Raw genomic sequence first — 26,498 nt, forward strand, 5'->3', positions numbered from 1 at the left:
TATCTAGTGTCCCGTCACAGGCCATTGGGCATATTTATCGCTAATAGTCAAAGATCAATTAATTGCCAAAATTAGGCTATCCCATCATATCATCCCTTCCATAAACTTATCAAGCTTAGTCTTGAAGCTAGATATGTCTTTTGCCCCCACTACTCCCCTTGGAAGGCTGTTCCAGAACTTCACTCCTCTGATGTTTAGAAACCTTCATTTAATTTCACGTCTAAACTTCCTGATGGCCAGTTTATATTCATTTATTCTTGTGTCCAAATTGGTACTGAGCTTAAATAATTCCTCTCCCTCCCTGGTATTTATCCCTCTGATATATTTATAAAGAGCAATCATATCTCCCCTCATCCTTCTTTTGGTTAGGCTAAACAAGCCAAGCTCTTTGAGTCTCCTTTCATAAGGCAGGTTTTCCATTCCTCGGATCATTCTAGTAGCCCTTCTCTGTACCTGTTCCAGTCTGAATTCATCCTTCTTAAACATGGGAGATCAGAACTGCACACAATATTCCAGATGAGGTCTCACCAATGCCTTGTATAACTGTACTAACACCTCCTTATCTCTACTGGAAATACCTCACCTGATGCATCCCAAGACCGCATTAGCTTTTTTCACAGCCATATCACATTGGCGGCTTATAGTCATCCTGTGATCAATCAATACTCTGAGGTCCTTCTCCTCCTCTGTTACTTCCAAGTGATGTGTCCCCAGTTTATAACAAAAATTCTTGTTATTAATGCCTAAATGCATGACCTTGCACTTTGCACTATTAAATTTCATCCTATTACTTTTACTCCAGTTTACAAGGTCATCCAGATCTTCCTGTAGGATATCCCAGTCCCTCTCTGTATTGGCAATACCTCCCAGCTTCGTGTCATCTGCAAACTTTATTAGCACATTCTCACTTTTTGTGCCAAGGTCAGAAATAAAAAGATTAAATAAGATTAGTCCCAAAACTGGTCCATGAGGAACTCCACTAGTAACCTCCTTCCAGCCTGACAGTTCATCTTTCAATATGACCCGTTGTAGTTTCCCCTTTAACCAGTTCCTTATCCACCTTTCAATTTTCATATTGATCCCCATCTTTTCCAATTTAGCTAATAATTCCCCATGTGGAACCGTATCAAATGCGTTACTGAAATCGAGGTAAATTAGATCCACTGGGTTTCCTTTGTCTAAAAAAATCTGTTACCTTCTCAAAGAAGGAGATCAGGTTTGTTTTGTCACGATCTACCTTTTGTAAAACCATGTTGTATTTTGTCCCAATTATCATTGAACTCAATGTCCTTAACTACTTTCTCCTTCAAACATTTTTCAAAGACCTTGCATACTACAGATTTCAAACTGACAGGCCCGTAGTTACCCGGATCACTTTTTTTCCTTTTCTTAAAAATAGGAACTATGTTAGCAATTCTCCAGTCATACAGTACAACCCCTGAGTTTACAGATTCATTAAAAATTCTTGCTAATGGGCTTGCAAATTCATGTGCCAGTTCCTTTAATATTCTTGGATGAAGATTATCTGAGCCCTCCGATTTAGTCCCATTAAGCTGTTCGAGTTTGGCTTCTACCTCGGATGTGGTAATATCTACCTCCATATCCTCATTCCCATTTGTCATCCTACCATTATCCGTAAGCTCCTCATTAGCCTCATTAAAGACTGAGGCAAAGTATTTGTTTAGATATTGGGCCATGCCTAAATTATCCTTAACCTCCACTCCATCCTCAGTGTTTAGCAGGCCCACTTCTTTCTTTGTTTTCTTCTTATTTATATGGCTATAGAACCTTTTACTATTGATTTTAATTCCCTTTGCAAGGTCCAACTCTACATGGCTTTTGGCCTTTCTCACTTTATCCCTACATGTTCCGACGTCAATAAGGTAGCTTTCCTTGCTGACCCCTCCCATCTTCCACTCCTTGTAGGCTTTCTGCTTTTTCTTAATCACCTCTCTGAGATGCTTGCTCATCCAGCTTGGTCTACAACTCCTGCCTATGAGTTTTTTCCCTTTTCTTGGGATGCAGGCTTCTGATAGTTTCTGCAACCTTGACTTGAAGTAAATCCAGTTCTTCAGTCCAATCCAATCCACTTCCCTAACTAATTTCCTTAATTTTTTAAAGTTAGAAATCAAAAACCCTAGTCACAGATTTATTTTTGTTTATCCTTCCATTTAGTTTGAACTGAATTAGCTCATGATTGCTCAAACCAAGGTTGTCCCGTACAACCATTTCTTCTATGAGGTCCTCACTACTCACCAAAACCAAATCTAAAATAGAATCCCCTCTTGTTGGTTCAGCAACTACTTGGTGAAGGAATCCATCAGCTATTGCATCCAGGAAAATCTGAGCCCTATTATTACTACTAGCACTTGTCTTCCAGTCTTCATATGTGAAAAACCATGGATGAAACTACGGCCCATTGAAATCCATGGTAATTTTTCCATTGAGTTCAATGGGGCCAGGATTTCTATGCCCCGTTAAATACTTAAAGAGAACATCTACACTCTCCTTGTTAATTAGGTCTGGCCCCAAAACAACATTTCAGTTTTGCAAAAATGCATAGTTTCAACATTTATTTTGTTCCTCACCAGAATGAAACTGAGACCTTTTGAAATTGTTTTCATAGGGGAAAAAAAAGGAAAAGAGAGAGACTCCCCCCAAGAATAGACAATAGGCCAGTAGTTACAACATTTTTTCTTAGATGTAGAAGATCCATGTTCAAGTCACTCAGCAGGCAGATGATAAACCTGAAGTTAGATCTTCTATACCACATGAGAGAACCCTATCCACTGAACTATTCAGGGTGGATTTTTGACCAAAAACTCCATCATGGACCTGAAAAACCCTCCTGATGAAAATTTCTGACATGTTTCTGTGAAAAGTTTTGGTTCTGACTAAATATTATTCATTGGGGAAAAAATAACCATATTGCAAACTCCCCTCCTTGTGACTCGTATATGTACCACTGCGTAAAATGCAAGGCAAAAAAAAAAATGTTTCTATTACATTAATGTGAAGAAAATGTGTGTCCCACAATGTGTGTCTTGAGCCTCTTTTGAATTCCTTTTGGAAAATAGAATCAAGTTTTATTTATCTAATTGATTCCTTTCTGAAGAAGGGTAGGAATCAAAGGTACAGAGGAATAAGAGTGAAGTGCAGTGGAGCGTTCTGTTTTGGGTGGTGTTTTTGTTTTGTTTTGTTTGTTTGTTTTTTAAATAACTATACCTGTTGCTATGTGTTTACACTAGAGACCGCAAAGTTAAAGAAAACACCTTGCACATGGAACAGAAAATGGTGAAGTTTGTTGTGGTCCTTAGTTCTTGGAGGAGTTTATTCCATAACTTCAGACCACAGTTCTGCCTTCCACACACATGAACTTTATTCTTGTTGGTCACTTTATCTGTAAGGAAAATGGCAAAAAGCTCACAACTCAATACTGTCCCTTTAGACCTATGAACATGTTAGATTTATTTGTATCACCTTAAAACTTGGATTGGGAGTTAAGTATTGTAAAGTGGGTTTATTTTCCCCTTAATAAGGCAAGCCTATATTTCAGAGTTAGATTCACTTTGATTTTAGACTTTCTGGCAAAACTGGAGTATTTGTGGACATTTTCACTAAATTAAATGTCAAAAGAAACCCATATAATAAACCTTTCCTTAGTGAAGAGCAGCTTAGTCTAAGCAAGATTGAAGGCTAAACTGTGTTACTATGGAATGGGTACTGCAGAAGTCATAGATATGGACCCTATGTGGAGATACTTGTGTTAGAGTTTCCCACACAGTTCCTAGCATCATGTCTGTAGGTAGGTAGAAATCTGTAGAATTCTGCATGACCATTTATAAGATAAAGAGCCTCCTACAGCTGTGGATTTCTGAAGTGATCCAACATAATGTTTTCGGGTATATCATAAGTATTTTTCTTCCTCTGTTTAAAGAAAATAATTAAAGTCTGGATGCTTGGGGGGCAGGAGGGGAGAAAGCAAATGTATATGAACAACTTCAAAGAACAATGTTAGAAAATTAAAAATCCACTAAGCCTGGAAAAGAGGATAAGGTCAATACCCAAGCTTGTGATACTGTACGTATTTACTATTTTTTATTTGCCCAGGATCATAGGCACTTTGTGAATTAGAGGAAGAGAGGCACACCCATCCTGTTAAGCAACTAATTCCGTGCTCTCTTGCTTCACAATTAATGCCCCTCCCCCCAACAAGGCTGTCTGGACAAGGCATCATTATCATTCTTCTGGCCAGGCCTGTATATGCTTGTGAAATCATAGCACTGACATTTATCCAACCACTTGGCAAGCTGCCCCTCAGGATTCCTGAATCTAAGGAGGCAAACAGGGAAGCATTGTCTATCTTGACCATACAGTTTCTCCCATACAGATAGTGATGAAAATGTTCTGTAGATTTAACCACTTGCTGGGAGTTCCTTTTGGGAAGTGGAATAATTTCACAAAGGAGAACTTAGACTTTTGATATAACTAGCTACCACCCTCTCAAGTTCCTTGTGTTTTTGTGTCAGTAGTGCCTCTAGCTCTTGTTTCAGGTCAAGTTTTAAATCCAGCTAGCCACTTCTGATTTCTGCCAGCACATCCACTATTTGTTCCACTTCTGTTCAACAGGAATACCAGCCCACAGTCTCTCTCCTTGGAAACTGGATTCTATCCCTGACACCAGTGTTGCCCCTTTTTGACCCAAACTGCAAGTCAAATTTCAGGGCCTTGGAGATGTTCCAGTTGGAAGTAGAAATTGCTGGAGTCTGGTATTCTCTTTGAGGCAATCTTGTTTATTTACAAAGAATGGACAATGTTCTGTTTGTCTAAATGCAGGAGCAAATAAAATAAAAGCAGTTTTTTAGTTTACAGCTGCAACTCTCACTATGCAACAGCCCCAAATGCTCTCTCTCAAGTTTTTTTTTCTTGGGACGCACTGTGCTCACAGGCTATACCAAGATTTAATCCCATTCACAACAACATTTATATATATATATAAATAAACCTGATCAGAGGTTGAAAATCTGATCCACAAGAGTCACTATTTGGACTAAATATAAAATAAATGCAGATGATTCCTACCAAATCCATAGATCAGGGATTGGCAACCTTTGGCACACGGCCCGCCAGGGTAAGCACCCTCGTGGGCTGGGTCGGTTTGTTTACCTGCCACGTCTGCAGGTTCGGCCAATGGGGGCTGCAGGAAGCGGCGTGGGCTGAGGGATGTGCTGGTCACGGCTTCTCGCACCCCCATTGGCCTGGGACGGCGAACTGCAGCCAGTGGGAGCCGCGATCGGCCAAACCTGCGAACACGGCAGGTAAACAAACCGGCAACATCACACTGGGAGCTCACATTCAACTGATCATCCACTGTGAACCCCAAATCTTTTTCAGAGTCACTGCTTCCCAAGATAGAGACCCCCATTTTGAAGTATGACCTACATTCTGTTACTAGATATGGCTACATATATACATTTGTTTGTATGGAAACAAATGTTTTTTGCTTGCATCCAGTTTCCAGAGCATCTGTCCTCTTCATTATTTAACATTCTCTCGATTTTTGTGTTATCTGCAAACAGTAATGATTTTATGTTTACTTTCAGGTAATTGATAAAATCAATAAATAGCATAGGGCCAAGAACCGATTCCTGTGGGTCCCCACATGAAACACACTCACTTGATGATGATTTCCTGTTTAAAATTATATTTTAGACCTCTACACTGTAGTTGTAGCAATGTCAGTCCCAGGATACTAGAAAGACAAAGAGGGTGAAGTAATATCTTTTACTCAACCAACTTCCTAACAGAAGTCACTTCTGAAGTAAAAGATATTAGCTCACCCACCTTGTCTAATTTTGGCAAGTTAGTCAATTAGTCAGTTTTTAATCCATTTGATGTGTGTTATGTTCATTTTGTATTGTTCTAGATTCTTAATTAAAATATTGTGTGGTACCAAGTCAAAAGCCTTACAAAGTCTAAGCACATTACATCCACACTGTTACCTTTATCAACCAAACCAAATTATACACACAGAGATAATTGCTTTAAATAGGCAATTTCCAAATGTACAAAATACTAACTGCAGTTCATCTTATACAGCACAAATATAAAGAGTGAGCCCACTTCTGCAGGTAAGTAACTTTTCATATGAGTACACTAGGGCTATTCATATGAGTAAAGTTACTTATGTATGCAAGCATTTGCAAGAATGAAGCTAAATAAGTAATATACTAATCACAATCATACCAAGTTATGTGTGTTTGATGAAATGAGCTTCTTTTTGTAGGATCCATGCCAAGTACGTGCCCGCATATCTTCTCTCCCATTATTGTTCATGGGAATTTTAGGACTGATCCTGGAAGATGCTGAGCAGCTCCCAGGTCTGTATCCATTAAAGTGAATAGGAGTTTGAAACAGACTTTAATGGGTGCAGGGTGAGTCCCTTCTGCTCTATCTGACTTCCATTTACATTAATGGCAAAATCCCTGTTGATTTCAGCAGTGCAGGATCTTGGTCTAGTAGTGATAAGAGTTTTCCTTATAACACCCTTTCAGGTGAGGATTTGCTATGTATTAGTTTCTGTGTGAGAGCATTAAAATGTTCCATGTTTGCATACTTGAGAAGATTGTAAAGTTTCCTTAGTAGGAAAGTGTGATGTTCATATTGAAAGTGGTGACTTCCAGCATGTAATACCGATGGGAAACCATTTTGTTTCAGTTCCTTTATTGTTCTCCTGTCTTCCTTAGAAATCTGATTCTAAACATACATTATAGATTATACATTGCTACCTGTGATCCTCAAATAACGTATCTAGGACTCACCTCTTAAGAAACATACAAAATAGCAATGAAACATGGGTTGGAAGATATGTACATCTATAGTTATGCAGTATGTTTCTGTTTTAGAATACTGGCATGTAACTTTGATTTCTTTTATCAGTTTTTACATAGAGAGATACTGAATTTTTAGAAGTAAACGTTCAAAGCAGTACTGAAATTTAGCCACCAGATACGGATGGGAAATACTAACACATCTCGAGCCCTGTGCTCCACTTTGAAAATATAGTCCTCAGAGATTAACCTTATTTTTTTTTCTTTGCAGATCAGTTTTTGATGCACTCCTTTTTCAGTTTTACTTCATATTGAAGATTTTCTTTTATTTGCTGAAAACTAGATGATAAAACTAAACCAACAGAAAAATCACAAATGCCCAGCTTGAGTTATTGAAATTTAATTAGAAGTGACAGCTGTGTACAGTTTTGTTTTTGGTTAAGAAGACATAATGGGGGGAGGGGCAGGGGAAACCTAAAGGAACTGTTCTACTAAAAAAAAATTGGACACAGCTGTCCCCTGCCAATCCAAACAAACCCCCAAATTCCTGCATTCTTGGTTTTGGATTGTAGCCTTAATCTTATATAATAAGGTTAACAGGCACACTGTATTGTTTCAAGCGATGTACTGTTTTAGCAAGAGCAGCTCAAATAAGTACCTTTACATAAGATATGGTATTAATATTGTTTAAAAATGTCTTTCTTGTTAGTTACACCTTTATAGTGCATATCATAAATCTCTGCTAGTGTTTTTCCATTTTTATTTGTCATATAAGCAAAAGGAAAACATTCAGTTTGAACATTTATGTGACTCCATTTCTTAGACGTGCACGTTGGGCCCAATTCACACAGTGGATTAACACCAGAGAAGAATTTGACAATTTTGTATAGCATATTTTATTTGTTATATTGTTGTGTAGTGACAGATTTTGACGAATTACAAAATGGTTAGTATTGGCCACTAAGGGTATGACTTCACTGCAGGCTTAATTGGGCCTCTTATCTGGATTTTAACCAAATCCCCTCTACTCTCCATACACAAAACTCTTAAACCTGGGTTTATCTATGCTTTGACCCTTAGCTTGCTTGCCCAGCTGAGGGTATAGGTTAGAACACAGTTTTCACTGCAAGACAAGTTCAAACTTGCCTACTTCACAGTGGGAACACATCTGAAGCCCAGGTTATAGAAGTTGGGTTTTGCTAGTCCTCCAATGTCAGCCCATAATTCCCAAGCCTGTATTTTCTGGTCGTCCTACTTACTTACTTCCCACTCATTTCCTATACGCTAGAAGCTACAATAATCCTGCAATTGCTCAGTGTGTAATTAAACCTTCTTCTCCCAGGTTCTCTCATAGCACAGTATGGTTTCATGATCAAGTGCAGTAGAAAGTAGACTGGATAAAATAACAGTAAGCACAGATACCCAAATTATAGGCATGCTATTGAGAGCGTATAAGGTCCTTTCTTTCCAAACTAAGAAATGCCAGATTTCCTCAGCCCCCTGGTGTCATACATCCCACATTACTGTTTGTGAACCTGCCTTTGTGGTTGACCGAGGACTACATAATGAATGAATAGCATCCTTCTGGTTGACATATTCATGTGATCCTTGTGGTAGGCAAACAGCGGGTACATGGCTTTCATCTGCAGGACTGAGGCTTTCATCTGCAGGTTTCTCTGAGTAGTTCCTGCAACAGCTGAGGAAGCTCTTAAGAGGAAGGTGATATGGAAGGTGAGCGATCAGCTGTTGTAACCTGCACAGGTTGTGCCATGTTTGTCTTTCTTCCACAGGACAACACCTGAAGACTTCCCCCCTCCCATCTGCATATGTTCAGCAAAAGGACAACACACACACACACACACATATATGAGATAAGCAAGAAAGAGAATGGGGGGATGGGAGGAGGCAAGGACTCTCTTTTTTGTTTCAAAACTTAATTTTTCTTATTTTACAGATCCGTATATTGAAGTACAAATAATGGCTGTCTCCAATGTTACACTGAAGGGTACAGTTCATTCTCACTACTAAAACAAAATTGTGATGTACGTTGGACTATGTCAATAATTCAGCAGGTTTTTTGATCTTATAAATAAATTACTCCATTTCATTTTCCTCTTTTCACACAATTTTTTTTAATTCTATTTTGGGTATGTTAAAACTATATTCCAAAGTCTGAATATTGAGGTAGAGAGAAGTATTAATCTCTAGATGGGGTTTTGAGTACTAATGGGTTTTTCAGAGTTTGTGTGGTTTATTACTAATTGAAGAGTAATTACATGTGCTGAATGGGAAAAACCAGAGACACACCAAGCACCCAGAAGTCCCATTGACTTCAGTAGGAGTTCTAAGGTGTTAAACACCTCCCAGAATCTGGCACTATGTTATGAATCTGTAACAAAATCACAGTCTTTGATTTTCCTATTGAATCTTTTCTGGACAGCTCTCTTAATTTCACTCTGTAATTTTATTTTTCCTGTTTCTGCTTGAGTAGCAATTTTAATGGAAGGTGCACAGAGTGTTATATGCAAACCAGAAAGTATCTGCTACTGTGAGTTGTCTAGCTTTGGTCACCACTTAGGGTTATTTCAGGAGATTCTTGCATAGATAGATATTACAATTTCCACTACAGATAGTAGCTCCAGTTTCAATTGCCATGTGTATATATAGAAGTTGCTATATTTTCCAAGGATACGGTATCCGAGCTTGTTCCAACAATACACAATGATATTATTTGCCTAAATACCATGTTATTATATGGCTTTGTTATGTATGTGTTATATATGTATATATGCATTGGTGTGAATGTCATCCTTATTAGGCCAGCGAGATGAACAACTATACCCCACGCTCCTGTTATTTTCCTGCTCTGTTATGTCAGTGTTTAACAAATATTCTTATTCATCCTGCTTATTATGATGCACATGGATTCCAAAGGGCAGATGGAATGCCCCTCTGTGTAAATTTTTATAAGATGGCAAACATCTGATTTAGACCAATATATGGTTAGACCAAACAGAAGGTCATATTTCATTATCAACTTTAATATTCATTGAGCATCTGGAGCAGTATATATGGAAACTGATCCTAAGGCCATTAAAATCAACGGGAGTCTTTCCATTGACTTCAGTGAGCTTTGGATCAGGCATATGGGGAAAAGTCCTCAGTTGCAACACCTTCTTGTAGGCAGGGTTTTTTTTTTTTGGTTTTTTTTAAATTTTGTGTTGAGGACAAATAAATGAGGGGGGGGGCAATGGCTCTGCTAAATAATTCAATATGGGTAGAAATGAGCTGTTTTATCTGGATTTGTCTTATTGATTCAAGGCCAGATTTTGATACCCCTTTGGCAGCAGGGGAGGCAGTGTGTTCTAGAGAATAGAGTACAAGGTTGGGATTTAAGAGTTCTGAGTGCTATGCCTAACTAAGCCATGGCCTACTGGGTGACCTTGTGCTGGTTACTTCTCTGTTTTGTTCCACACTTTTCCCATCTGTGGAATGGGGAGATAATGATATTGACCTCCTTTGTAAAACGCTTTGAGATCTACTGATGAAATTCATAATACAAGAGCCAGGTATTAGTAGCAGTATCACTTTAACCCTCAAATAGTTCCATTGAATTCAATGAGATTACTTGAGGAGTTGGGTACTAGTAAATGCAAATAAGTGTCTCCAAATCTGGCCTTAAGTGACCCCTATGATATTAGAGAGTCCAGGTGGATGAGGTAATATCTTTTATTGGACCAGCATCTGTTGGTGACAGTGACCAGCTTTTGAGCTTACACAGAGCTCTTTTTTAGGTTTTCAATTCTAAAGCTTGTCTATGTCACCAACAAAAGGTGGTCCAATAAAAGATATTACCTCATTAACGTGGTCTCTCTAATATCCTGAGACCAACATGGCTACATTTACCTCATGATATTGACTGCTATAGTTAAAGGAAGTTGCATTTTAGCCTTAAAACTCCTCTTTCAAATGCTCATAATATAATTTGAAAAATAAAATAAAATTTAATTTAAAAATAAAAATCCCCATGTTTTGATCTCACTGCAGTTACTTGTTTATTTGTTAGAGAACAATAAAAGTCACAAGCTAGGTGACTGAGAATAATTTGGTATTTCCCAGCAGTTACCACATCTAGGTATATGACATTGTCATCTTTTTTCTCTATGCTTTGAATAGTAGATATCTGTGATAACTGGTAAGTATTAGCGAATATGGATTTTGAATCTTTCTGTAACATAGTATTCACTCTTAAAAATTTTCCAGTTGTGTCTTAAATAAATAGATTCAGCTCCTTGGTGTTTTGCATCCTTACACTTACAAATCATCTTCCCTACCTTAAAAATGACATTGACAGTGAAATCAATGTTATTTTGTTTTTCAAGTACCGTATTAAGTAGTTTTCTGAAAATTATGATTCATGTTCCTAGTGTACTTGGTCTAGCTTTTCTATATTTGGGACAATGGTATCTAGAGGCAATATTTGTCACTATTATTTCAGTGCCAATATTTATTGTTGACAAAGATCTATAATAGATGTTCTTTCTAGGATTTTTATTGTGTTTTGGTAGCAAGATTATTCATTTATCCAGGCAGCGACCATTTTATGTTTATGGGCTTTGTTATATATTTTAGGCAAATATGCAATGAGATTTTTTCTGCTGCAGATAAAGCACAATTTCTAGTTACTATTTTCTCTTGTATTCTGCTTGCCTCAACACACTCTCAATGCATAGTAAGTAAGAGCTATCTAAAGAGAGAATGAGACATAAAAATGCCTTAGTGCATAATGTGCTGTATGTTGTATAATGATTAATTAATGTGCAGATGATAATACTAATTTAATCTGATGATTGGAGGCTTTTCTACCCTATCTAATCTATCTAAAATGCAGCCAGTGTTTTGTCTGTTATTTTACATGAAATCAATATAAAACATGATATCTGTGATCGGAAACACTATTTTTGCTTAAGTATGGGATGTTTCCTCTATTTGTTCTGTTTCTCTTGAGGCGAATATACATGCAGAACAAACATGCTTTATTTCCAGTTGACATTTAAAGCACACTTTTGCCTTTTGTATTTTTCTGCTTGAATAAAACAGTTACCCAATAAAATAATAGAAATTTTTCAATCTCAGTCTTGCTGTGTTTCATTGGGACTATAACAGAAACTGTCAGAAAAATGAAAGTAAGAAAAATAGCACACAACAGATTGCAGAATAATTGGTGAGAAAAATGTATAGGATAAAATATTTTAAAATACCTAGCTTTATACAAAATGTAGCCAAAGTGTCAGTCTTTAGCTTTTTATAATACCATGTAATGGAAAAATTAGTTAAAATAATGAGCTATAAATTTCAAGAACTTTCTTTTCCTGTTAGTTGCTGCAAAACTCAGTTGAAAACTCCCTTTGATACCAATGGGAACTTCAGTCCCTGGTATACAGCAAGAGGCAGATGGAAGACTATATTTTCAAAAATGCCAATTAAATTGGGGTGCCTGTATTTTTGGTTGATCGATGTAAGACACCTAATTTTCAGGTGTGCTGAGAATACATAGGCCACATTCACGTCCCCCATACCTCCCAAATCTTTACAAAATATCTCAGTATTGTTTATCCTGTCTTTGTATGGAGATGCACTGCATGACTGATATAAATATATACATACACACAAATAGATCATATAATCATATAAATTAGAGGTGAAAAGTTCCTGTCAGTCCTGCAGTGCATCTCCATGAAAAGACAGGATTGATCCCCATACTTTTAATGTGTTGTCTCCTCTTTGTCCAGTCTCAATTCAAAGTTTAACCCCCTCATTCAAGTCCTAATCATTTCCCATCTTGATTACCAAATTACGCATTCTATACAGTTTCTTATACTCAGGAGCGGCGCCAGGGTTTTTGCCGCCCTAGGCGGCAGCGCTCCTCCTCTGAGCATTTGGCGGCAGGGGTCCTTCCTCTCCGTGTCTTCGGGGCACTTCGGCAGTGGGTCCCGGAGTGAGTGAAGGACTCGCCGCCGAATTTCCGCCGAAGACCCGGAGCAGAAGGACCTCCACCGCCGAATTTCCACCGAGGGTGGCAAAATGCCGCCCCCCAAATCCTGCCGCCCTAGGCGACCGCCTAGGGTCGCCTAGTGGAAGTGCCGGCCCTGCTTATACTGCACTTATCACCGTAGTATCCTAGTGCCTTCCAATAGTGTGTTAAGCAACATGAGTGTGTCTGTCACATGCTGTTTTTCCCCTCCTGTGGACTCCCTGATATCTACATTGTTCCTTCCAAACCATTGAAAATGATGCTGATGTGGACATTTTACCAAAATGCCCCCTACACATTTTCCACTGCTTCAGCTTTAAGCTTCTTGTTCTCACTAAAGGAACTTCACAGTGATACCACTCATTATTTATCTGTTCTTGTTTCTTGATGCCTCATGTTCCCCATCTCTGCCAACAATCACAGAATCATAGAATTGTAGGACTGGCTAAGTAACCAAGTCATAGATCAGCTGAAGTGTGCAACTGGGCAACTAATATCTTTCAGTGGATGCTTAAAGCTAGCAACAGAGGCATGATCACCTCCTTAAAAAGACTGAAGAGGAACTTCCCCTGCAGCTACAGGAAAGCCTACTCCCTGTTGATTGGTTGACAATGAGGAACTCCAAAAGGAGTACAGGACAATAGGTAGCCCTATTGCTGCAACCATGCTCCTGGAATCAATGAACTCCTAAATAAAAATGATAGACAAAAGTTATGCAGAGCCTAGAGTTCACCCACTCAAGCAGGGTAGCCTGGAGGCTACTCCATAATATCACTGGTGCACCTGATGCCATTGCTACCCAAATACTTCTGAATTCGAAGTCTCAAACAGATCATCATCACAAAGGAAAAGTGAAGAAAAAACGTTATCACTCCCTACCCAACCACCCATTAACATCAAATCCGTCAAAGCCATTCACTAGAGAAGTGCACAAAGCCATTACATTCACCAAATTTGGGAAAGCTGCAGGTCGAGATGGCATTTCTGAAAAGCCTAAATTAGCATGGCCATGACTAGCCAATGCACATGCCTCTGGCCAAATACTCAAGATATGGAACAGGAAAAGTTCATGATCATGAAACTAGGGAAAGCAACAGATGATTAGAAAAACTGCCAGTTGATGTTATTACTATATATAATATGCAACCTCTTAGAGGTATTGCACTGATGACCTATATCAAATCTGGCTATCAATGCAGGCTCAAAACAAACAGCAGTGGCCTTTGTGAACCTGTCCTCAACATTTTGGCAGGATGCTTCTGTAAGTGTCAAAAATAGCACTGTTGCTGAAGAACACTGCACCTACTGACAGTCATGCTCATCAGTTGGAACACTTTATCAAGGGTTGTGGTGGATTCTCCATTACTGACTGTTTTTAAATCAAGGTTGGATTTTTTTTCTAAATGCTCTAGGAATTATTTTGGGGGTAGTTCCATGGCCTGTCAAGAGGTCAGACTAAATGATCACAGTGGTCCTTTCTGGTGTCGGAATCTATGAAACTGTAAGTTTCACATCCATCTACTGGAACAGACCAGCAGACCTCATCTACTGAACAATGACTTCCACAGAGCTTAGTCTTGGCACCATTACTCTTTAATATTTATATCAGCAATATGCCATACACCCAGTCAAGGACATTTGGAAGGTGTGGATGGTCTTGCACTCTCCATCCATGAGAGAATACAATGCTATGTGATAACAAAGCCAGACTTGTCCATCTATGATTATCTATAAATGCACCCCCAGAGATTCCACCTTAAGTGTGGGGACACCTTCTAATTAGTGGCCAAAGTTCAAGACCCGATCACAGATCTTACAGAACAGCCATTTGGCTTCACTTAGGGAAATGAAACAGATTTCATATGAGGAGAGACGAATAAGACTGATACTTTTCAGCTTGGAAAAGAGACAACCTAGGGGGGATATTGTAGAGGTGTTTAAAATCATGACTGGTGTGGAGAAATTAAATAAGGAAGTGTTATATACTCATTTTCATAACAGAAGAACTAGGGGTCACCAAATGAAATTAATAGGCAGCAGGTTTAAAACAAACAAAAGGAAGTATTTCTTTACACAACACACAGTCAACCTGTGGAACCCTTTCCAGAGGATATTGTGAAGGCCAAGACTATAACAGGGCTCAAAAAAGAACTAGATAAATTCATAGAGGATAGGTCCATCAATGGCTATTGGCCAGGATGTTCAGGGATGGTGTTCTTAGCCTCTGTTTGCCAGAAGCTGGGAATGGGCGACGGAATGGATCTCTTGGTGGTTATTGGTTCTGTTCATTCCCTTTGAAGCACCTGGCATTGGCCACTGCTGGAAGACAGGATACTGGGCTAGATGACCCCGTATGGCCGTTCTTATGTCTATGCCACATGAGATATGGATCACAAAGAACCATATCTGAACCTCACATGGGTGTTGAAATTACCTATGTCACAAATGGAAAATGAAAGACAGCCTAGTATGCAAATGTGGAGAAGACAGCCAAACTATGGAACATCTAGTGAACCACTGCCTTCTAATGTCCTTCTCCAGAGGGACAACCTTGTTTCATTCCAAGTCAATGGAAGCCATAGAATGGATGACAAACTTGAATGTTGACCTTTAATATTGCTTTTCACGTTGCTATATGAAAGAGGAAGGAGGTGGGGGAAACAGAAATAAAATGTTGGGATGCATGAGGAATAGGATGAAGAATAATAGAAAACATATTATAATGACATTATGGACATCTATTGTATGCCCTAACCTGGAATACTGTGTTCAGTTCTGATCACCCCACAAATACAGAACTAAAAATAGATTACTTTAAAGAAGAGGTGGATAAGAGGGGACATGATAGAAGAAGTACATAAATAAAGAACGGTATGAAAATAGATGGGGAAATTCTTTCAGGCTCTGTCACAATAAAAGAACAAGGAAACAATCAATGAGAAAGGTGGCATACTGAAAACTGACAGAAGGAAATAAATGTTCACGTAAGTTGCTCCCTTTTCCCTTTCCCAGAGAAAGGGCTGGAGGAGAAGCCTAGAGATATTCGGGAGACTACGAGCTTTCGGGTCAGCTCTCAGAGGACCAAAATACTCTGTTATGAAATAATAAGAATATCAAGAGTTTGTATAACAAGTAGGGTTGTTGATTAATCACAGTTAACTCACGCGATTAACTCAAAAAAATTAATCCCGATTAATTGCAGTTTTAATCGCACTGCTAAAAATAGAATACCAATTGATTTTTTTAAAAATATTTTGGATGTTTTTCTACATTTTCAAATATATTGGCTTCGATTAAAACACAGAATATGAAGTGTACAGTGCTCACTTTATATTATTATTTTTATTACAAATATTTGCATTGTAAAAATGATAAAAAACGTATTTTTCAATTCACCTCATACAAGTATTGTAGTGCAATCTCTTTATTGTAAAAGTGCAACTTACAAATGTAGTTCTTTTTGTTACGTAATTGCACTCAGAAACAAATCAATGTAAAACTTTAGAGCCTATAAGTCCACTCAATCCTACTTCTTGTTCAGCCAATCGCTAAGACAAACAAGTTTGTTTACATTTATGGGAGAAAATGCTGCCGGCTTTTTATTTGCAATGTCACCTGAAAGTGAGAACAGGCGTTCACATGGGACTTTTGTAGCCGGCATTGTAAGGTATTTATATGCCAGATATGCTAAACATTCGTATGCCCCTTCATGCTTCAGCCACCATTCCAGAAGACGTGCTTCCATGCTGATGATGCTTGTTAAAAAAATAATGCATTAATTAAATTTGTGACTGAACTCCTTGGGGGAGAATTGTATGTCTCCTGCTCTGTTTTACCCACATTCTGTGATATATTTCATGTTATAGCAGTCTTGGATGATGACCCAGCACATATTGTTTGTTTTAAGAACACTTTCACTGCAATTTGACAAAACCCAAAAAAGGTACCAATGTGAGATTTCTAAAGATAGATACAGCACTCGACCCAAGGTTTAAGAATCTGAAGTGCCCTCCAAAATCTGAGAAGGGTAAGGTGTGGAGCATGCTTTCAGAAGTCTTAAAAGAGCAACATTCCGATGTGGAAACTACAGAACCCGAACCACCAAAGAAGAAAAACAACCTTCTGCTGGTGGCATCTGACACAAATGATAAAAGTGAACATGCATTGGTCTGCACTGCTTTGGAACATTATCAAGCAGAACCCCTCATTAGCATGGTCGCATGTCTTTTAAAATGGTGGTTGAAGCATGAAGGGACATAGGAATTTTTAAAGCATTTGGCACATAAATATCTTGCAATGCCGGCTACAACAGTGCAAAGTGAATATCTGTTCTCATTTCCGGTGACATTGTTAACTAGAAGCAGGAAGCATTATCTCCCGCAAATGTAAACAAACTCATTTGTCTGAATAAGAAGTAGGACTGAGTGGACTTGTAGGCTGTACAGTTTTATATTGCTTTATTTCTGAATGAAGTTATTTTTTATACATAATTCTACATTTGTAAGAATAGAATGGTACAAATTGCATTAATCAAGAATGATGTACAACATCAGAAGACTGGTACAAACAACTGTGAAAGATTTTTATCTTCTACAAACAACCAGATACCATAGGCAATCCTTTAGATCTATTAGAATTTAATATAACAATACTTAAGCAGGTAGAAAAACAGAGGTGGAAAAGACGGAAATATTAATGAATTTTTAATGTGCCTACCATGAACAAAAATCTGTGAGGGCTGAATACATTTATGCAGGGCATCAGAGCACTGTTGATGATTTTCTGCTCAAGGTATGTGAAGTATACTGTATCATTGTGTCTAGCATAGAGTTATAATGTCAGCCTGTTGATATTAGTGTTTGATGTGTAACCAACTGTAGAAAAATGTACTTTTCTGACTGTCTGATGTGTACCAATTAATCCTGAAAACTTAATATTAGAGCCTTTTAAAAACATTTCACAATATTCTAATGTGACAACAATAATAATAAGAAAATTAAAGGGCACACACTATATCATGCCTTCATACTCATTGAAAGTTTGTGATTTGTGCCATCCTGTTTGCCAATCTCCAAATAACTATTTTTAACAGTAAGTACAACTCAATATATATTGATTTTTGTAATACATTAAAATTAATCTGTCAAATTTCTTCATTACGTAAATTAGTGATGCTGCTTCTGGTAAAGCCACAATTTTATATTAAATAGGTTGTTAATATTGTCTTCAATCTCTTCTTAAATTAAAGTATTGGCCTCCAGTCCTCCAGACACGTATGCACATATTCAATTTTAAGCATACGAGTCATCCCAATGTGATGACTCACATACTTAAAAGGTAACCATGCACTTAAGTGGTTTGAAGATCATATTACCAAGCCTTTTTTAGTGTTGGTTTCAAACCTATTAGTTTCTATTTCTTCTAGCACTAAGTACTATTAAAGTTCAGATATCATCAAATAAACTTGACAAACTATTGTAGTTTTATGATGAAAACACAAAATGAATTTTGAAATAAACTTTTAAATATTGAATGTCACATCCATCTATTTTAATCAAATCTGTTCACTCCCTTAATGTATTTTCCATCACTTCAGTTCATGTCAGATCATGTGCAGTGGCATATCTATTTACTTATCTATAGAAAAATGGGACAGTGGAACTCATCATAGAAATTAATGCATATTCAATAATAAAAGTTTATCATTACATGTAGGTAGTTTATGAAATCGTTTTTTCACATGCATTAAAGTGAATGAAACATTAAATAATGTACCGATCAAAATATTAAGAAAGAACAACGTGGTTTTATGTTTCAGAACATACACTGGATACCTTAATGCACTGGACCACACACGGTTGGACTTGGAGGATGTCGTTAAAATAGAAATATGTTACAATGTAAACAGTATACAGGTATCAAAATGTGGACTGATAAGTATACTGTGACAGTTGAGGCTGCATCCCTTGATTATCTGATCATTCCTCACCCAAGAAGATACACACATGAGGAGAAACAAGGAAATCAGTGTAAGGGACAACTCATCTGAGTAAGGAAATTTAGGATTGGTCCCCTGATTAAGTCATAAGTATGCTGAAATCATTAATATTATAATATTATACAGAACAAAAACAAAACATTAAAGTATTGTAAAAATGTTGTCATCTGAAACCTGGAAGTTGAATCTAGATCTAGGTTGAAATCCTGGCCCCACTGAAGTCAATGACACTTTTGGCACTGACTTAGTTTAATCAGGATTTCATTAACTGACCTTCCACTTGACAACAAAATTTTAGGAAAAAAACCCTAAACAAACAAACAAAAAACACCCTACACCTGTTTCTCTTCAAGACCTAAGTTCAGGGTACTATATTTCTCTCACCGTGGATAATGCCTTCAGAAGGTAAGGCAAATCAGGAACTAAATTCCTTACACTGCTTTAAGTATTACTGGTATCTCACCTATTGCAAAAGCCACACTCATCTAATTGTCAGTAAGGCTATGTGAACCCTGCATTATTCAGTCCTAAGGAGTTGGCAGAGATTCAAACCCTGCTGATTTGCTTGCAGGCTTGAATTTGACTAATCCAGATGGCTGAAGTTTCCTGCCCTTGACAGCAGCATTCTCTTCTCCAAACAAGTTCTACCGATCTGCTGTGCATAACTTAGAAGCTTTAAGGAGATCTCAGGGAACTTTACAGGAGAAAACTGAGGCTGTTAAGTGGGGGAGAAGAGGATCATCATTTTATGAAGTCCAAAACCTAGGGGAATTCAAGGCAAAGTTGATTTTGAGTACTTCTGCAGGACCAGTTGAACATTGCTCAGCAATTAATTTATGTCTGTTTTTAACTGCCTTGTGTAATGCAAGCAAAGCTATGGATGAAATCCTGACCCCAGTGAAGTAAATGGCAGTTTTGCCATTGAGTGACTTCAGGAGGGCCAGGATTTCACCCTAAGTTTATAATGAAAAGTGGGAAAAAATGTTTAATTTTGTTTAGTTTTACTATAATGTGAGAGCACTGCATGTTTCTCCTCTGTTAAAATGCTTCATCAACTCCATCACAAAATAACAATGACCTCTGGAGACATGAAAGTGACAGATTTTGAAAAGGCACTGTACACAGAAAATATTCCATAGCTCCTTATACCACATACAATTAAGGCGATTATACCATATATTCTATTCCTGACAGTATCAGCTTATAATGTCAGGTAAATATGGATATTTATGATGAGTCCTACTGCACAAATATTAAAGCTGAGAGGGTTCTGGCTGCTCCAGGTTCCTATTGCTGCATGTGATTATTGTTAATGATTATTTGACTGAAAATTCAAGAACGTGAGAAGAGGAATATGGGAAGAAAGGAATGGTTAGACAACAATGATTGTAAGATATACTTGGAATTGATCATACTGCAGTTCATTCAGGTAGGCTAGTGATCATAAATTGGAACTCACTACCTGCACCAAACTATTTGCTTGACAACCTTTGAATGTTTTGGTTTTTTTCTCTATATTAATTTCCAATGGAATTGTCATTCCAACTGATGAATTTGTGTAGGTATATGGAGCAAAGATGTTATCTTTTTTCTTCCTAAGGTGAATCCAGTATGAACACCCTTGTCCCACAATCACAGGACAATAGGGAAGAAAGTTAAAAAGATGAAAAATAATGGAGACCAGAACATCCAAGAACAGGGGTTCTCAAACTGGGGGTCGGGACCCCTCAGGGGGTCACAAGGTTATTAGATGGGGGTTCACGAGCTGCCACCCTCCACCCCAAATCTCGCTTTGCCTCCAGCATTTATAATGGTGTTAAATATATAAAAAAGTATTCTTAATTTATAAGGGGGGGGGGTCACACTCAGAGGCTTGCTATGTGAAAAGGGTCACCAGTAAAAACGTTTGAGAGCCACTGTCCAAGAAGGAAGGAGAAACAGAGGATAAAGAGGTACAAAGTGGAAAGAAGCAAAGGGGAAGGTTTCACACTGGTATATAGATATTTTAGTGAGAGAAAGGGATCATTAATTTTGTTCAATGTTAAGATTTTATACTCTTTGGGGATTTTCTGATTTAAAAATTGATATTTGTTCTGGGTTTGTGTGTCTGTTTTGGAAGCATCATGTAGTGATATATCCTACTGTCTAATCCAAGAGCTCAGTAAAGTCAGTGGCAATGTTTCCATTGACACTGGTAGTGCACGATCAAACCCTTAGATGTTGTAAGACTTAGGCTATGGGTTCTCTTCCTTTTCAGACACTGTAGCATAATGCAAGCTTCATACATTGCCAGTCCTTCATTTTGCCACTTTGAATTCAGGCCCAACTGCAAAGCTTTGAAAGGGGCAAGTGCATTCCTAATGCTAAATAACTGTGAGGATACTGCCATTTTTAAAGAAAATTACAATACATAAACTTGCACATAAGTGATTGCAGGAAGATAAGAGACAATACAGGCCTTTAGATGTCTGAGATAATAACTGATTTTCATGAATACTTTAAATTTTTGTAAGCAGCTCAGTCACTTGTTTCTTAAAATTTCTTCAAAGCTCGAGTGTACAACATACTTGTTGTACACTCTTGGTGACTTGTTGCTCTTCAGTTTTTCAGGTTCTTCTAGCATCTCTTTTTTGAAACTTAATCTTCTCACAGTATCCTTTAAAAAAAAAAAAAACCCTGAAAGGAAGCCTGCATTAGGCATCTCTACAATATCCTCTGTGGTGAAGATTAAAGGGAAAAACTCATTTAGCTTCTCCACAATGTCCTTCTTCTTAATAGCTCCCTAGCAGGCTAGCAGATCCACAGAGTCTCTCACAGGCTTCTTGCTTTTGATATATTTAAAGAAATTGTATTGTCTGCATTTGATTTGGTTTAGATTGCCTCTGCCTTTGAAAATGAACCCTTTATCTTACTGTTGCCTATTAACAAATGTTTTCTAACACAAAGAATCACCAATATTTATTAGGTCACATTCTCCTTAAGTTAGTCTGAAAGACTAATACTTTAGACAGTAGAGGCTTGTCCATTTGTTTTGCTTGGAAACACATGGCTGCTGTCTCATTAAGCACTTCATTTTGTTAATCCTTGTTTTATAATGAATGCCTCTGCACCACAGTCCATCTCACATTACCTGTTATATCTTTTCTCAAAGCCCCACCTTGAGTTCTCCCTTTAATAGGACAGTCTGGTCCTGAATCCCAATTCTCAATCCTATAATAAATGTTTAGCTCTTCTTTTTCTGCTTCATTACCAAAACCTTTCAGCTTCCTAGCCTATGTGCTCAGGCGGGTCAGCAGGAAACTTTCTGACTCATTGTCTCAGTGGGAGAGTGCTGTCTCTGAGCCAGTCAGAAAGAAAAAAAAAATCCTCACGTCTGGTATGCTTCTTGTATTTGAGATTCTAATTAAGACTCACATTTACTATTAGCATGCACTATCATTATTCAAAAGTTATATCGCACTAAGGTTTTGTTTTGTTCTGTTGTGGCATAAGAACTTTCCTGATAAAAGGCTAAAATGTGCCATATTTTCTCCCATTTAGACATTTCACACACAAATAGTCCCATTCTTCTTAATGTATGCTCCTCAGGCGGCACGTGACCAGGATTCATCACCGAATGTGGTCCGCTGTTTGGATCATTAGGTTCCCCGGCTTGGACCAGGTATTGACGGGGAGTGCGACGTGAACCCTGATCCATGCCTCCTAAGTATTTGCCAACATGAGTAGAGTAGGCACAATTATAGTTCAAAATCAAGAGGGTAGACAGCAGTGGAAGCAGCTGAGGTGGTTCTACATGCACAAAGAAATACATTTCTCCAAAAGAGACAATGTTATCAAAGTCTGCAGCCAATTGTATGAACCAGGCCCAATGGCTGCAGCATTCCATAGTTTCTTCTGCAGTGTTCACCTCTCCTCTATGCAGTCCTCTGTTTGCAGTTCTCAGAGAGCTATCATGTGAAAATTTAGATCTAAAGGTGGGATTAACAAAAGTTATTTAGGTGCCTAAAACCCAGATTTAGGTATGTATGTCTGGCACTTAATCCCACTTTTGGCTCTCCTGTGATCCACACAAATCCTGCCCAACCCTGTAGGCACCTAACCTCACAAATCCTAAATCCCTTTTGGGCATTCAGGCCTAATGTACCATCCTTAATAGGAGAACCAATTGATAAAAGAAATTACTGCCAGTAACAGTAGCTGGGAGCATCAATATTACACAGAGAAAAAGCTGCTGCACCAAATTTGGCAAAGAAGAGTTTTCTGATATGTTATTTCATCAGTAAATTTGTAGGCCTGGTTCCAAAGATGCCATAAGTAATAGTGGCAGGGAGGATTACTAGGACAATGATTAAGAGAGTTGATGAAATAGAGGGGAATCCATCTCCTCCCAGAGTATACTATTACGGCAAGTGCTTCCTTTGATCAGTAGGCAGAGCAGCAACAGAAGTACCTGCAGAATCCACACTGAACTACTGTATCTGACAACGCTGAGGCTTTTACGCTACTGTTGCGGTTTGCTGTCTCAGTTGTTATGGGTAATAGTGTGGTACTACTTTGGGACAAGAGCAGTGAGGGGGACTATTCTGATGTGGCTATATCTGCTGTAGGTGTTCTGTATGTGCAATTGTGTATGTAGTTTATCTTCTAAACTTTCTTCTTTTTAAATCTTCCTGCTGCTTTTATTTGCCCTGCTGTGTTTTTCTGCTATTCTGTACCCTACTGGCCTGGCACAAATTCTACCATGCCAACTACTCAACCCTCTTGTTTTATATCAAGATCAACAAAAATGCTTGGGCTCTGTTTAATGTAATCTCATGTACTGTCTTTGAGAAGCATGTGGGAAAGATAATCCATAAAAAAAAACAATCTCACAAGGTACCTCTAAACAAGTGTGAAGCAAATCTATGTCCTATTGCAGTCAATAGCAGAATTCCTGTGAACTTCAACAGGGTCAAGGTTTGGCTTTATGTGTACAAGCCCTCAGTGGGACAGTTTTGGGGCAGGAAGAATAGGTAGGTAGGGGTTTGTTCCACAGCAGCAACAAGGAGTAATATTCAGTTTCCAAAAATCACTATGCTGTATTGCATGCAATCTGTTGCACGATTTGAAAGAGGTGATAAATGAATGGTTGACCAGGTCCTTCTTTCCCCTGGGTTTGTAGGTTCAGGAACAAGTCCATTTTGGGACCAGAAAATGGATAGCTACCATTTCTGAAAGACTTAGTAAAAACATGTTCTCACAGCACTATTAACATTCATGGGAACAGTGTAGCCATTCAGTTTTAGGCCAGTTTGGATACAAGAAACATCATGAGAAAGCAATATTTCAGTGCACCCAAAATGGAAAGGTGTACTATTTCATGTCAGTTTTTGCTAAAACATTTTCAAACACTTTAAAAAAAATCACCTCTTTTTGGTAATGAGAAATTTGTAAAATGTTGATTCCTCAATATATTGAATTATCATATTAGTCCCAGAGGGGCTCGTCATAAATTTTCCATCAGAACTATTTTACAATGGGAAAAAATGGGTTTTGACAAAATGAAAGTTTTCACAGAATGGGTCCACTTTCTGCCAAAAGTTTTGACTTTTTGTCAGAAAACTCACTCCCCACAAAAAAAAAGAAAAAGTTTTGTCCAAAAACTCAGAACTTTTCAGCTAAAAAACATTTTTTCCATGTTTTTGAGGGTTTTTTTAAATGAAAAGTCAAATTTTCTGTAAAAAAAAATTTAAAAAAAAAATCTTATTTTCCAAATGGATAGTTATCTCGCAAAAATATTGGCTGTTAAAAATAAAAACAATGAACACTTTTTGTTAGTGCTTTAAAAATACTTAAAATCTGAAGTGCATGCATATTCTGTAATTTCTTTGTATTCTGAGTTGTTTGCTTTAGCAAAGGTTTAACTACAATTTAATTACAAAAAGGGTGCTTTGCTTAAAAGAGAGAACTAAAAGCATGTATATTCTACACAGTTTCAACCTTATGTGTTGTCATGTTGTGTTACATCAGTCACATCACAATTATTTCCAACAATATGATGATGAGACACACTAATAAAGCTGCCTAGGAATAAGAGATCCAGTTATAATTGTGAAAGACATAGTGGAGGGAAAATTCAAGGTGTTTTAACACTGTTTTTGACTGTTTGTAAATAATATATTTATAATATATTTTTGAGGAGAAAGTGCTGCCAGCAAAAAAAAAAAAAAAAATGGAATGAGTTGTTCACTTCCTTAATTACATTGCTAAGGGATTCTCTGAGGTTTCTTTCTGTTGATCACAGATGCATTCAGTCAATTATTTTTCAATCTTGGCATTAACTATCTTTAGGAAATTCTTTTAAATATAAAGCTCAGCAACCCAATGAAGACATTTACACCTAATTTTTGCCCTTAGGTATGCATGCAAATTGCTCTGCATCTGATACAGCAGCCTTTACTCAAGCAAAGCTGCAGGACAGAGCCCATTGACTCCAGCAGGATGTGTGTGACTGCTGGCTTTCTGCTTGTTGGATAATTAGAGATACAAATAATCAAGAAAGCAGCTTCTTACTAAGGGTGTTCTGGATCCAGCACATCTAAAAAATAAATACAATATGCCAGCATATAATATAGGGTATTTGTTTTCCTGATAAATTACCTGCTTACAAGCTAGTTCTTCAAACTTTCAGATGAGTCAAAAGTGAAAACCTGACTCACATTTTCAAACAGAAGATGTTTCAGTTTAGAATCCTTACAGAGCCTAATTTTCATGCAACATGACAATCTCACTTGCTTAAATAGCTGCTAACATTTTCGATTTAGTGTTTACCACCTACATTATTTTAGTATCTGCTGAAGAGTGCTTTTATCAGAGGTATCAGCACAAAGTCAGGTAATAAGTTTAAAAGCTTTAATGTATCACTAATACTAATGGACCTATGTCTGATCTTGCTTACCTTCAATTTATAGTGGTGTAGCTCTTGTAACTTCAATGGCGTTACTCCCAATTTACATCATTATTAGTAAGTTAGAATCAGGCCCGATATAAAGAAAATAAGAGCTTTGAGACTCAAGTTGAAATGAACTGTACAAATGCATGTATTATTTATTAACAGAATGCCATGTTCTCCATCTTGTAACTAATTCTACAAATGTATGGAGTTTTACTCCCATTGGATGAGGGAACTGAGATGGTGATAAGAAGTTCAGCTGCATCCCAAATTACATCATGCAGAAAAACGTGGAAAACTTAGGTTGAAAATGATTTAAAGAAAAATAGCCTTTATTCAATTTACATTTTTAAAATATTCTTCTCATGAAAAACTGGTAAAGGCTATACAAAGGTGACCCAAAATGTATTTTAAATAGTCACTTTCCAGAGTAGAACCTGAGTAAAAGAAACAACTCCTTACTTGACAGATCTGTTTCATATATGTATTCAAAGTCATTTGCTGACTTCAGTGACAAAAGTAAGTTTTTGCTGCTTTTTATTTCTACTAGCCCTACCCAGCCATCACAGCTAAGAATGACTAAGCTGCAGTTTCTATTCCATTTTGTGCGTCAACAACAAAATTGTTTACTAAATTCCAATTAGTTATATCTGTGCAAACCCATAGATGGCAATGGGACTTCCAGTTGTCACTAAGGCCATAATT

The sequence above is a fragment of the Emys orbicularis genome, chromosome 1, assembly GCF_028017835.1.
Source record: "Emys orbicularis isolate rEmyOrb1 chromosome 1, rEmyOrb1.hap1, whole genome shotgun sequence".
Classification (NCBI taxonomy): domain Eukaryota; kingdom Metazoa; phylum Chordata; order Testudines; family Emydidae; genus Emys; species Emys orbicularis.